Genomic DNA, 14,037 nt, shown 5'->3' on the forward strand with positions numbered 1-14,037 from the left:
CTGTGACATCTGTAATGCGGTCTTATCTATCAGTCATAGCATCCTGCACTGTCGGCGATTTATTCTTGAACGTGCTTCACTTATAAATTACTGCGGCGCAGTAGACGTCCCCTTCACCCTTTCCACCATCCTGGGTGACGGGGACATTGTTATGACTGATAAATTGATGGCTTTCTCGAGAGAGACCGGACTGATTAGAGTGATGTGACTTTTTTAGTGTGTGGTTATGGTTTTTATCAACGGTAAATATGTATATATTGTAATATTAATTAGGGTTGACAGTTGACATATTTGAAATAGTTCCTCCTCCCACTGATCTATTTCTAATATTGATGTCCCCTACATTAAGCCAAGTTCCTCACCTGACAGTCACCAGTTGATGAGTGCAAGTGTGCAATATAGGAAGGTATTGGGCACTTGCAGTCGATGTTGGTTTGCTGGGCGAGGTTTTCCACTTTTTGTACAAATTATGTAAATACATTACACCATCTTGCTTAAGGTATTCTAATTAGGGACGACAGCTGACGTACACGAAAATGTTCCTGACTCGTCTGGTTCCCTTTCATATATTGATGTCCCCTATATTAGGTTGTGCTTCGACTGACAGTCACCAGGTGATGAGTGCAGGTATGTAATGTAGAAAGGCATTACATATCTGCAGTCGATGGTGTTCTCTTGGTCGAGGCTTTTTTTACCATTAGTGTAGGTCTAGTTATTTGTCTCTTAGGATTTAGTATAGGTTAGCGATTTGTCTGTTAGGTGGTTAGTTTTAGGGTATTTAGATTAGGTTTTTTTTATTATAAGTAATATAAGGTTAAAAATATAAAAAATAAAAAATAATAAAAATAAAAATACAAAAAATAATAAAATATATATATATATATATATATATATATATATATATATATATATATATATATATATATATATATATATATATATATATACGTGTGCATGAAAGTATGTTCATATGCATGGATGTGTGTATGTATGTATGTATGTATATATATATATGTTCATATAATTATATATTATATATGTGTCAATGTATATACATATATATATTTTTGCCTTAATGACCAGGGGCTCCGGCCTCAATGGTCGATAGGCAAAAAAAAAAAAAAAAAAAAAAAAAAATCTGATTCAAAGGAGGTGATACATTTGTAATGCTCACATCCCGGGAGTTTCCCGGGAATTTCCCGTGATGACTAGACTGTAACGGGATAATATGATGATCCGGGGATCCTATCTCTCACTGGAAACTATTTAAGTCCTGTATATAATTATCAATATTGTAGAATACCTGACTATTTAGACATGGATTCTCATTCTTTCTCATCTCATTTATTGTAGCGTAAAATAAAAATACTGACGTAGTCACGATATTAAATCAGTAGTACACATATCAACTTTTTAATACATTCAGACATAGCCGTCCATTAATTAATTATCTAAAGACATACCTAAAAGGTAGTAAACTGGGCGGCGTACACTATAGCTAGACCTTCTAATTGACCAATGTCGGTAGTTTGTGAACCACTGCTGTAAGTTTGTAGTGCAACAGGATTAATAACTATCTGTTGGCATATGTCAGGCACATACCTATATCTTCCATTATTTAAGTAGTCCTTTCTTTAAGGAGTCTTTTACTATTAAGATGTATTCTTGATCCGTGGACACTTCCCATTATGGTGGGAGATTCACCCAATTCCGAAGTGAGAATGAGATATTTACTGAAACATTCCTGCGATCCCGAGATATTCATGTAATCCCGGGACATTTGGGAATCCCGGGAAATTCCCGCAACCTCTAGCTTGCTTGCGTTTCACATCAATTGCACCGGGAATATCTCAAGACAAGTGCCGTAAATTTCGGGAAAATAGCGGGATCCCGGGATCTCATTTGATGAACCTTAGCCTCATATGAAGTATGCAGTTCGGCCAGGGCTAAATGTGGCAGTATTGAAGGATACCGTAAAAGAGAATATTTTTAACACTTTCCGTATTACTGACTTTTTCCAAGTTAACAAAACGCCAAAAACTCGGACTCCGAGCTGTCGATACAAAGCTTCGCTCGGTATGCTTCCACCAAGCCCATAATTATGGTCTTTAGTTTTGACCCTTTGACCTTACTGACCTAATCAGCTCGTCGTCTTTTGTCACTGCATCACCGAGAAAAGTTTGGTTGTAATCCGTCAAATTGTTCAGGAGATATCACGTCAAGGATAAAAAATGTAAAGCCCATATGACCTTAACCTTTGACCCCTTCACGTAGATGAAATAATCAGCCCATCATCTTCTCATACTGCATCACTGACAAAACTTTAGTGTCAGGAGATAATGCACCAAAAAAATTTTATGTATGCACACACCCACTCATGCACGGATGGACAAACCAGTCACTTAATGGCTCCTCCCCCACAGGTGGTCGTACCATAATGATGATCATAATGATGATGATAATAATAATAATAATAATAATAATAATAATAATAATAATTCATAAAAATAATCAATCAGTCAATCAATCATTTCCTCTGGCACCCCACGGGATGCATAGGGCCTCGATGAACTTTCTCCACCAATATTATTTTGTCTTTTGCCATCTCCTTCAGGTCCCACCAACACTCCTCTCCTGCTTCTCTTTTCATTGTCCATATCCAGGTTTCCTTCGGCCTACCTCTGCCTCTTCTTCCTCTAGCAGTCCACTCTGGCACATCATGGATTCAACAGCCTTCTTTTCTATCTATGTGCCCCAGCCATTTCCAGCGAGAGTCTCACATATTCATCAACTGGTTCCACTCTCGTAATATCCCTAACTCGTTCATTTGTAACTCTGTCTTGTCACTTTACCCCAAGAATCCTTATTAGTATTTTATTCTGAAATCCTAATATTTTCTGATCTGTTGCAGTTGTACTGTACCATGACTCATGTCCATAAATTAAAATTGGCCTAACCATGGACTTGTAAATTTTTACTTTAGTGTGTACCGAAAACATATCATTCCAGTCAGATTTCAACATTCCAACAGCTCGCCAAGCCTGTCTAATCCTCTCCTCAATTTCATTGTTTAATGATCCATTAGAATGACACAATCGTTCCCAGATATTTAAAATTTTCTACATGTTTCACCACGTTATTCCCAATTACACAATCGATCTGGTTCTCCACGTTCATATTAATAATTTCAGTCTTTCCACACTTTATTACCAATCCCACTTTTTCTCCTTCCTCCACCAGACAATCAAGCACCCTCTGCATTTCGTAAATACTTCCGCAAATCAGTACAATATCATCAGCATGGTCCAAATCAATCAGCCTCTTAATGTCTTTTCAGTTTATTCTTGCACCTGTTCTCCATACAACCTTCCTCATAACATAATCCATTGTCACGAGACGGCGCGATTTTGTATTTAAATAAACTCGTGACATTGAACTTGGTGGGGAACCGCAAATTCTAGTGAAATCCCAGTATGTATCACTCAGTCAACCGCCACATATTCACCCGATCGGGAGTGTTTCCAGGACCATTTTTCACTGTTTCATAAGTGATCGTCTTTGTGCGCGACATTAGCACCTCCGCTGAGTGATTTATTGTGAGTGTGTATCGCTCACACTAAATTCGTTAAGCCGTTACCAAGTGAGGCCCGCTCTCGCCTCTCTCTCTCACAATTTGAACTCAGTCAGGATTTGGGGATCATAGAAGTAGGTTCGATTTGGCTCAGTGTCGAGCAGCGTGTGTGGCAGCATCCTTCCTCAGCAACGTCGCCCAGTTCATTCCGCCGCCACCATTGTCCAGCGAGTTCCTGAATTTCCACCTAGCGTGATTTGGCGTGAGGTTCAGCATTGCAGCGTCTTTCCTCAGCAACGACGCCCAGTTCCCGCTTAGCCCACTCTCTGACCAGTATTTCTTTTCGTTTTTCCTAGGTTTAAGAGTTTAGCTTTTGAGTGAGCAAGTGAGTGTATTCTCTTTGTTATTTTAAAGTCATTTGAGACGCATGTAACATAAATTTATTTCATTGTAATCAATAAATTTACAGTTCTTTTCTATTGAGCTTAATGTAATGTAAATTTGTGTTTTATTTCTCCACAAGCTTATTTCGCTTATAGCTCCTAGTTTGCATAAACGCTTTGCATTATTCATAACTGGTACTTAGGCCAGTCCTTTCTATTAACTCAAATCCGTTGTGCCATCTAGGAGTTAATTGCACCAGCAAGAACCTGTTTATCATTAATAGCATTAGTTATTGATTGTCAGGGGTGGCGTCACTTTCTCCAGAGGCCAACAGTACTAATAAACAGCACCTGTGAGTAATTAGTCTCTGCTGTGTACTGTTAAGGAAGTTTGTAAATTCTCGTCCTTAGAGAATCGGCGAAGTAAGCCGGAATAAAGTAATTATTGTTTGATTTTCACAAGTCAATTCTTTGTCCTGTTCTCAAGTATTATTGAATATTACTCCATAATATTACATATTCTTAAAAAACCCATGACATTTGGCGACCTCACTCCAGGATATTAACTCCTAGCTCTAAAGCTATTCACGAGATAATACTCACTCACTCATACTTAGGTATTTATCATTAAAGTCTATAGGCACTATCTTACTGGCGATTATTAACTCAGTTCTATTAATTTATGTAATAATTTTCACAGTCAGTTGTTTGTTTAATTTTCTTTCTTTACCAGTTTAATTAGATAAAACTGGTCGCCATTAACCTGTGCCTTTATTCTTTATTCTCGATTATTGGCATCTTTCTCTGCAAAATTGCAGTCAGTACTGAGTCTCTAGTTCACTTAGATTGAATTAACATCATGTCTACCAGCGTCTATGTACAGGAACCTAAAGATATGGGGCTTACTGACCCCTAGAAAATAAAGGACTATGTTCTCTCTCGGTTTAATTACGAGCAGCAACGCGAGAGTGATGCTCGTGAGGAGCGTCGAATTCTGCTTGAGGAACGCGAAAAAGAGCGCGAATACGAGCGAGAACAGAGCGAGGAACGCGAAAGAGAACGAGAACACGAGCGAAAACAACGCGAACTCGAGTTAGAAACAACGAGAGAGAGAACGAGAACACGAACGTGCCGAGCGAGAAGCACGCGAAAAACATGAAATTGAGATGTTGAAGCTCAAGCGAGATTCATTGGCTTCAGACACATCTGGTGCAGCTGGCCGAAGCTCCATGAGCACTATCCCTGCACATATTATGGCGACCCCACACATCAAGCTTCCCCCATACAAGGAAGGTGAGCGAATCGAGCCATACATAACTTGATTTGAAGATATGGCTCAACTTTACCAGCTGGATGATGCAGCTAAGCGGCTTCAGTTTCTTAGCCTGTGTGAGGGCCCTGCTCTCGATATTCTCCACAGAATTCGTGGAGACAATCTCACGTATGAGATGATGAAGGCCGCACTCGTCAAACCGTACAGTCTCACAGTTGACAACACCAAGAGTCAGTTCATGAGGGCGCGCTTACAGGAAAAAGAGACTGCCGTTCAGTTTCTTGACCGGCTTACTGCTTACTTAGGTGAGTCGATGGAGAAAGATGAAACTCCTTCCACGTGTGAGGGGATAATTGACCTTATGCTGCGCACGCAGCTAGAAAAGTCGTGGCCTACTGAACTTATGGCTCAGCTTAAGATCTGCCAGGTAAGAGATGCCAGCCAAATGGTGAAGAAGGCTGATGCATTCTTCACTGCATACAGGTATCAAACTCGCAAGCAGCATACCTGGAACAGGAAAGCTGATAAATCAGGAAAACTGTCTCAGACTGAACCTCAGCAACAAGGCCGTTTTCAGAATAATGGCCAAAGTCCAAAACCGCTGAGGAAGGACCAGGGGCAAAACACTCAGAAACCTGAGTGGAAGAGGTACAATAGGTACCCTAACCAGCAGCAGTATCAGCCACGCAATCAACCGTTGTGACAAACCTTTTCTGCACCAGCCCCAGTGTATTGGAGGCAGGAGGCGAATGCAGCCTTCGTTCCTCAGTAGCAGCACGGTGGTGTCGTCCCTCACAGTATGGGTACTTCCCCACAGTTCACTAGTGTCATGGCGACAGTGAACCTCCCTCCACAGATGACCAATGCTCCATCTCCCCAGGCAGTGAGTACGACCCCTCAGGTATCTAGTTCACAGGGCACCATGTTTGCCGCATCATTTATTCAGCAGCCTAATCAGTGGCTAGCTGCTTCCTCCACAGGCCCTCCCACAGGTGACAGGCCTTCCTTGTTCAGCCAGGGTTTGTGGGAGGCATTCCTGTGAAGGTCCTTAGAGATAATGGTTCCTCAGGTTGCTCTGTCAGGCAGAGTCTAGTTCGGCCTGAGGAGTACACGGGTCGACAGATCCAAGCTAACCTTATTGATGGATCAGTGAGATTGTTCCCTGAGGCACGTATCCAGGTGGCATCTCCATTTTACACTGGTACGACAGTTGTAGCTGTCATGCCAAAACCATTATTTGACCTTATCATAGGCAATATTCCTGGTGCCAAGCATAGTTGCACCGAAGATGACGCTACTTAGACTTCGGCTACAGTAACACGAGCCATGGCTGAGGCTCCAAACTGTGTCACCCCGATGACCATTGAATCGCAACAAGATCTGATGTGTAGCCAAGATGTTATCCAAGAACAACATTCTGACCCAACATTTGCTGCCATGCAGAAGAAACAAAAGGGTAGAGTGATTAAGTATTCACGGGGAGGTCAAGCCAAGTTCCTTCGTAAACAAGGATGGCTGTACCATGAGTCACGAACAACCCAGGGTGAGGTTCGACTGGAGTTTGTCGTTCCCACCAAGTACCACCAAGCAGTGTTAGAATGGGGTCATTGTTCAGTCTCAGGAGGTCACACGGGCAAAGGAAAACCCAGGGCCGTATCCGAGCTGAATTTTTCTGGCCAGGGATGGGACCAGAAATAGAAAGTTTTGTGCGTTCCTGCAATGTGTGTCCATGTACCACTAATCAGGGACATGTCCTTCCTGTGCTGTTTGAACCCACACCCATAATCTCTGAAGCAGTTGAGAGACAGGGCAGTGGTGAAGTGGGTGTAGACCTGACGTCTTGCCCGTTGGCCCCACAGGACACATCATGTCCAGGGCCTGTACATACATTTGTACCGTAGATTAAGGGGAAGTTTGAGAACCCCGCAGAGACAGTCTGAGGCTGTGTATGAATTACCTTGTGGAACGTCTCAAGCTGTGGGCCTCTCTGAGGATTCCCAGAGAATGCACAATATCCACATGAGTGTTCACACCCACTGTGGGTGTTAAAACGTGACCTGCCCGAAATTGCGTAGCGATTCTCAGCTTCCTGTAATTAATCGTAAGTGTAGAGTTAGGTTAACCAGTAAACTGTCCGTTCTAAGAGATTTGAGCAATTCAAGAACTGACACGTTTCCTGGTCAATAATGTTAGGTTAACCAGTAAACTGCCTGTTCTAAGAGATCTGAGCAATTCAAGAACTGACACGTTTCCTGGTTAATAAGTTAGCTTAACCAGTAAACTACAAGGGTCCTGAGAGATTTGTAAATCCTAAGACTACGTTTCCTGGTTAATAATGACATAAGTATTGATTGCTAGGCAGAGTGAGAGAGACATGACACTTTTGATGCTCCACCCTGATTCCTCTCACAGATGGAGCTGGTGGGTGCAGCATTATCGTGCAGATCAGCTGGTCGTCCCTGTTGCATGCTGCCGCCTCTTCTCTTCTGCCTTGTCGTCTCTTTACTATTAATTTGTATTACATGATTTTATACGTAGGCACAGTTACACCACAACTGTCAGACCTACACCGTGTATTATATACATCACACTACATAACAATTAGTCATTAATGTAAATGTAGCGAATTTTTCACTCAGTTTGACCTGAGTACAGGATTTTTCACCGTCATCAGGGAGTTTTTTCCTCAAGCTTGCATCTATTAACGTAAATAAGAGCTTTTTTCGCTCACTGGCAACTGTGACTTTCTCCTGTAGCAGGATAGCACACACACACCACAGTGTGAATCTTGTGTGACTGAGTTAGGATTTATATGTATGTATATTGAATTTTTTTTTTCCTGAGAAAAAAAAAATTCATTTTGATGGGGCGTAATGTCAAGAGTCATCGCGATTCTCTATTTAAATAAACTTGTGACGTTGAACTTGGTGGGAAACCACGAATTCTAGTGGAATCCCAGTATGTATCACTCAGTCAACCGCCACGTATTCACCCAATCGGGAGTGTTTTCAGAACCATTTTTCACTGTTTCATAAGTGATCGTCTTTGTGCGTGACATTAGCACCTCCGCTGAGTGATTTATTGTGAGTGTGTATCGCTCACACTAAATTCGTTAAGCTGTTACCAAGTGCGGCCCGCTCTCGCCTCTCTCTCTCTCACAATTTGAACTCAGGCAGGATTTGAGCATCATGGAAGTAGGTTCAATTGGGCTCAGTGTCAAGCAGCGTGTGTGGCAGCATCCTTCCTTAGCAATGACGCCCAGTTCATCCCGCCGCCACCATTGTCCAGCGAATTCCTGAATTCCCACCTAGCGTGATTTGGCGAGAGGTTCAGCGTGGCAGCGTCCTTCCTCAGCAACGACACCCAGTTCCCGCTTAGCCCACTCTCTGACCAGTATTTCTTTTCGTTTTTCCTAGGTTTAAGAGTTTAGCTTTTGAGTGAGCGAGTGAGTGTATTCTCTTTGTTATTTTAAAGTCATTTGAGACACATGTAACATAAATTTATTTCATTGTAATCAATAAATTTACAGTTCTTTTCTTTTGAGCTTAATGTAATGTAAACTCGTGTTTAATTTCTTCACAAGCTTATTTCACTTATAGCTCCTAGTTTGCATAAACGCTTTGCATTATTCATAACTGGTACTTAGGCCAGTCCTTTTTATTAACTCAAATCCGTTGTGCCATCTAGGAGTTAATTGCACCAGCCAGAACCTGTTTATCATTAATAGCATTAGTTATTGATTGTCAGGGGTGGAGTCACTTTCTCTAGAGGCCAACAGTACTAATAAACAGCACGTGTGAGTAATTAGTCTCTGCTGTGTATTGTTGAGAAAGTTTATAAATTCTCGTCCTTAGAGAATCGGCGAAGTAAGCCGGAATAAAGTAATCATTGCTTGATTTTCACAAGTCAGTTCGTTCTGTTCTCAAGTATTATTCAATATTATTCTTTAATTTTGCATAATCTCAGAAACCTCGTGACATCCATAACCAAAACAAATAGCAAAAAAGAGAGACCTTGTAATGCAATGTTTCACTTGTAAGGTTTCCACCAATGCTTGCACTCTGACCTTGTTGACTTAATAAGTTCGTCGTCCCTTCATACAGTATCACCGACAAAAGTTTGGTTGAAATCCGTCACAGGGTTCTGGAGATACTGTGCCCACAATGATAAACAAAGTCGACCTCATTATGACCTTGAGCTTTGACCCCTTGACCTAGCTGACCTTATCAGTTCATCATTTCCTCATACTGAATAAAATGACAGACTTTTGATGGAGATCTTTTGAGAATTACTGTAGGAGATATCGCTCCCACAGAAGTTAACAGATGCATGGAGCCACGTTCCCATTCTTTCATGCACGGATGGACAGAGAATCACGGAATCTCTCCTCCACCATAGACGGGTGGTGGGATAATAATAATTATAATAAAACAAAAGAACTCAGATCCTGAACTGTCGTTGCAAAGCGTAGCTCACCATGCCTCCAGCAAGCCTTGAGTAGGGACTTGCCAAATATTCTGACTTAATCAATTCATCGTCCCTTCATTGTTTAATATCACTGAGAAAAGGTTCCTTGAAAATCATCAAGGGGTTCAGATGTCGCACAAACAAGGATAAAATAAGTCAACCCAATATGACCTTGACCTGTGATTCCTTGACGTTGCTGACCCGATCAGTTCATCATCCCTTCAAATAGTATCATAGACAAAAGCTTGTTCGACATCCACCGAGGGGTTCAGGAGATATCGTAATAACAAGGAAAGCTAAGTCGAACTCATATGACCTTGACGTTTGACCCCTTGACATAGCTGACCTGCTCAGTTCATCATCTCCTCGTACAGCACCACTGACAAAAATTTGGTGGATATCCGCTGATGGGTTCAGGAGATATCGCACCCACAGGAATGTTACAGACGCACGAACCTAAGCATACTTGGATGAACAGAGCACAGACCAATCACTCACGAGTAATGCCTCCTCCACCATAGGTAGGCAGAAACAAAATAGTAATGATTAAAATAATAATAATAATAATAATAATAACAACAATAACAACAACAACAACAACAATAATAATCTATCTATCTATCTATTGCCAGATGCCATAATCCCGTACGGGGTGGCTGTTTGACTCTTAGTTACTTGTTTTACAGGGAGGGGCTCTAACCCTCCACCAACCTACTTGACACGTAGGGAGCACGCATGGTTTGGTTATATGGTTACCACCCAGCGTTGTAAATGGTTTCTTGGCTTACAGGAAACCATTTGGCTTGTCACTCAATGTAAAGCCACCTGTAACGGAAAGAAAAGCAATAAGTAGTGACAGGAAAGATGAGAGAAATAGGAAAAGAGGAGGGCAATAATAATAATCATAATAATAATAATAATAATAATAATAATAATAATAATAATCTATCTATCCATCTATATCCTGAGGCCATAATCTCACATGGGATGACCATTTGACTTTGAGTTAGTTTGCACCAACCTTCCTCCAGCCCCCTTGTTGACATGTAGGGAACACGTAATGTTGGTTATAGGATTACCACCCAGCGTTATAAATGGTTTCCTGGCTTACAGGAAACCATTAGGTTTCTAACTTAATGTAAAGTCAGTTGAAGAGGAAAGAAGAAGAATAAAATGTGAGAGGAAATATGGGAAAAATAGGAAGAGAGAATGGTAGACAGAAAAAAAATTTATATATATAAAGGTGAAGGAAGAAGTATGCAATACTATATCAAATGTGTGGCTGATGGTCGCCACCATTAACGATAGGTAATAATAATAATAATAATAATAATAATAATAATAATGATAATAATAATAATGTATAATAATAACAATAATAATAATAATAATAATAATAATAGTAATAATAATAAAAATAATGATGATGATACGATAATAATAATAATAATAATAATAATAATAATAACAGGCGTTGGCAAAAGGAATTCGGCCTATAAAAGATAACATCATAATGAAATAAATATAAATGAAAGTTTTTGAAATACATAATTGTTTAGCGCTCCAGTACAAGGGGCCATGTGATGGTAGCAGTTAGCTGTGAAAGATGTCTCAGTACTAAAGGGCTTGAACTGTTTGTTTACATGTTACATCTAGGCTGAATTTTGCTGTGACAAATTTTTTGCATGAGCGTGGATGGTCAGAATTAATGCTATTATGTCAGTTATTATCATGGGATGAATTTACTGACTGCAAGGTAAATTTGGGTGATGATAGGTTGCACAGTTTGATAGTAAATCTGCAGCACCTAGTTAGTTATTTGCAATAATTGTATTGTATGTTGTTATTTTCTTTAGAAAGCGTGGGATTTAGTGCATTTGAAACATATCCGTTATTATCTGAAGGAGTCTGTTGTTTTCTCTGAGCCATATATGTAATGCTGATGTAGAATTTATGAAATTTGGCATCTGTTTCCGAGTGAAATATCAAATGTGATGTTATGTTTGACCTGCAGACTAATTCAGCAGTCACGCGCATATAACTACTGTGTTGCCCTTGACAAAATAAACAGAAATCACATGAATAAATAAACATATTTGACCATTACTATACGGCGATGGGCGTCAAGAAAACTTATATACATTATTATATAGCAGTAAATGAGGAGTAATAACCTCTTATTCTTTCCTTATGTGAAAGTGTGCTAAAACAATATTCATATTTATTACAATGGAAAATACTGTAGAAAAAAAATCAATCGCGACTGAAAAGTGTGTCACGAGAGTAATTTCAGTGTGTTGCAAAAACATAGGTTTGGTACCAGATAAGTGAGCTTTGTGAGTGCGTGACGAGAAAGCGAGCGTTTCTTGTGAGGTAGTTGATCAATAACCAAAGAACAATTGAGCTAATTTTTTTTTTTCTCTCTCTCTCTCTCTCTCTCTCTCTCTCTCTCTCTCTAATAACCAAAGAATAATTGAGGTAAATTTCTCTCTCTCTCTCTCTCTCTCTCTCTCTGTATATGAATATAGCGCGGCGCCGTAGCATTTATCAAACACACAATGTTCAGTTCTCTGCTCCTGACATGCAGTGTCAACAAAATGCTTCGGTAAATGCTTGGCCATTGATGGAATGATGTAACCCTGAAATGTGGCGATTTACCCTTGCAAATTTCATCCCCTAAACATAGATAAAACGTTCATGTAGAATTAAGAGCTTAATATCCGATATTTAATTGTTAGAACACATACAAGAAAAAGTAGTGTTACAACAGGAACTCTTTTTTATTCTGTTTCATAGTGGAGCATGTTGTTGAAGCCCTTGGTACATTCCCTTAGAAAGCTGGGATTACAGGGGGTGTCTTTGGTCTCATGAGTAATTATAATAATAGAAACAAAGTTTATTGAATTTACCTACTAATTGCTGAATTTTTTCTCCTTATCACACAGAAGAAAAGTTATTAGCCTCTGAACACCATCAATGTCGGCTCATGTCGTGTCGGGCTGCTCATTTCTCAGCTAAAAGTAGTTAACATCACTTCGCTCGCTGCTCTCACTCTTTCGCAATAATGCTTTCAATATATTTTACTGACTTCATTGAAATTTAGTTATTGTGATCACAATGATAACACATTCCTACTCAGTAGAATAGACTGTATACTTGGTACTCACTATACAGTATACATGTAGGTTACAGAGCATTATTAACCACAAAGTCCCAGGTGACAGTTATATCAGTTGGGAAATTGTTGGATCGGGGACGCTGAGTGATGGCTATAACTGCAAGTGTTTTCGTGCCACAGTTTGATGTGGCTGCCACTTGATCTCATCACCAATGGGTGGGGATAGCCTCCCAATACCTAAGGCAAGCATACCTCAGTCGTCTCTGTGACTCTGCCAGGTGTAGGACGATGTTTTCTTGCGTCTCTCGTCCGATTCTGTTCCCGCCTTACATGTACCATTGCATCATCCGCCCCTGCCAAGCCTCTTTCCAAGACTACTAGAAAAGGGCTCAGTGATAGGGCCATAAGGCATGCCTTGGATGTAAGAGTGTCTAGTTTATCTAGTAGTGGAGTAAACTATCACGTTGAGAGCAAAGACATCTCGGCACCGCTGGCAGACACATGAATACGTCCTGCTCTCACGCCGCTCTTGGGGCGAAAACTAGTTATCTTCCTCACATCTTTACTCAGCAAAGCCTGAGGATATTTTCATTCGAAAAAAGAAGAAGAGTTGAGGAGAAAAATGGTCATTAATTCCCTAAGTGCTATACTTTCCAAGATATTAATTTTTGATAACAGGCAATTTTCAGTGGTTTCCGAGAAATTGCCCTTAGTGAGATGACTTCGTTAATTACTGCCTGGCATGTGTGGGTTAAAAGTGTCACTTCTGAATAACTTACATTTTTTCAACAGTAACTCGCCCAGGGTTTCCTTACCTCCATTCTCCCTGTTCCTGAACATCATATCATACCCTCATTATCCGTCCCCACCCCCACAGGGGCTCGGGGACGGGTATTGTTTTCGCTCGGTTTGTCTGTTTGTCTGTCTATCTGGCTGTTAACAAGTTAACGCAATAACTACCAGTGCGATTTTGACTAAAATTACAGGGATGGTGGGTTATGATCTTCTGGTCACCTGATTAAATTCTGGCCCAAATGACCAAGGCCCAGGCTCTGGGGCCAAAAAATGTAAAAAAATGGGAATGAGTAACAATCGTTTTTCTCCCCATAACTCCTTCCAAATTGGTCATACCGACATGAAACCAAAACTTAAAGGTGCATCTTTCAAATCTCCATCCTATAACATGCCTCATTACTTCAGGGGGGTCAACCCCCCCTCCAGTTAG

The sequence above is a fragment of the Coenobita brevimanus genome, chromosome 46, assembly GCF_032717465.1.
Source record: "Coenobita brevimanus isolate Jiangsu-jjx chromosome 46, ASM3271746v2, whole genome shotgun sequence".
NCBI lineage: Eukaryota > Metazoa > Arthropoda > Malacostraca > Decapoda > Coenobitidae > Coenobita > Coenobita brevimanus.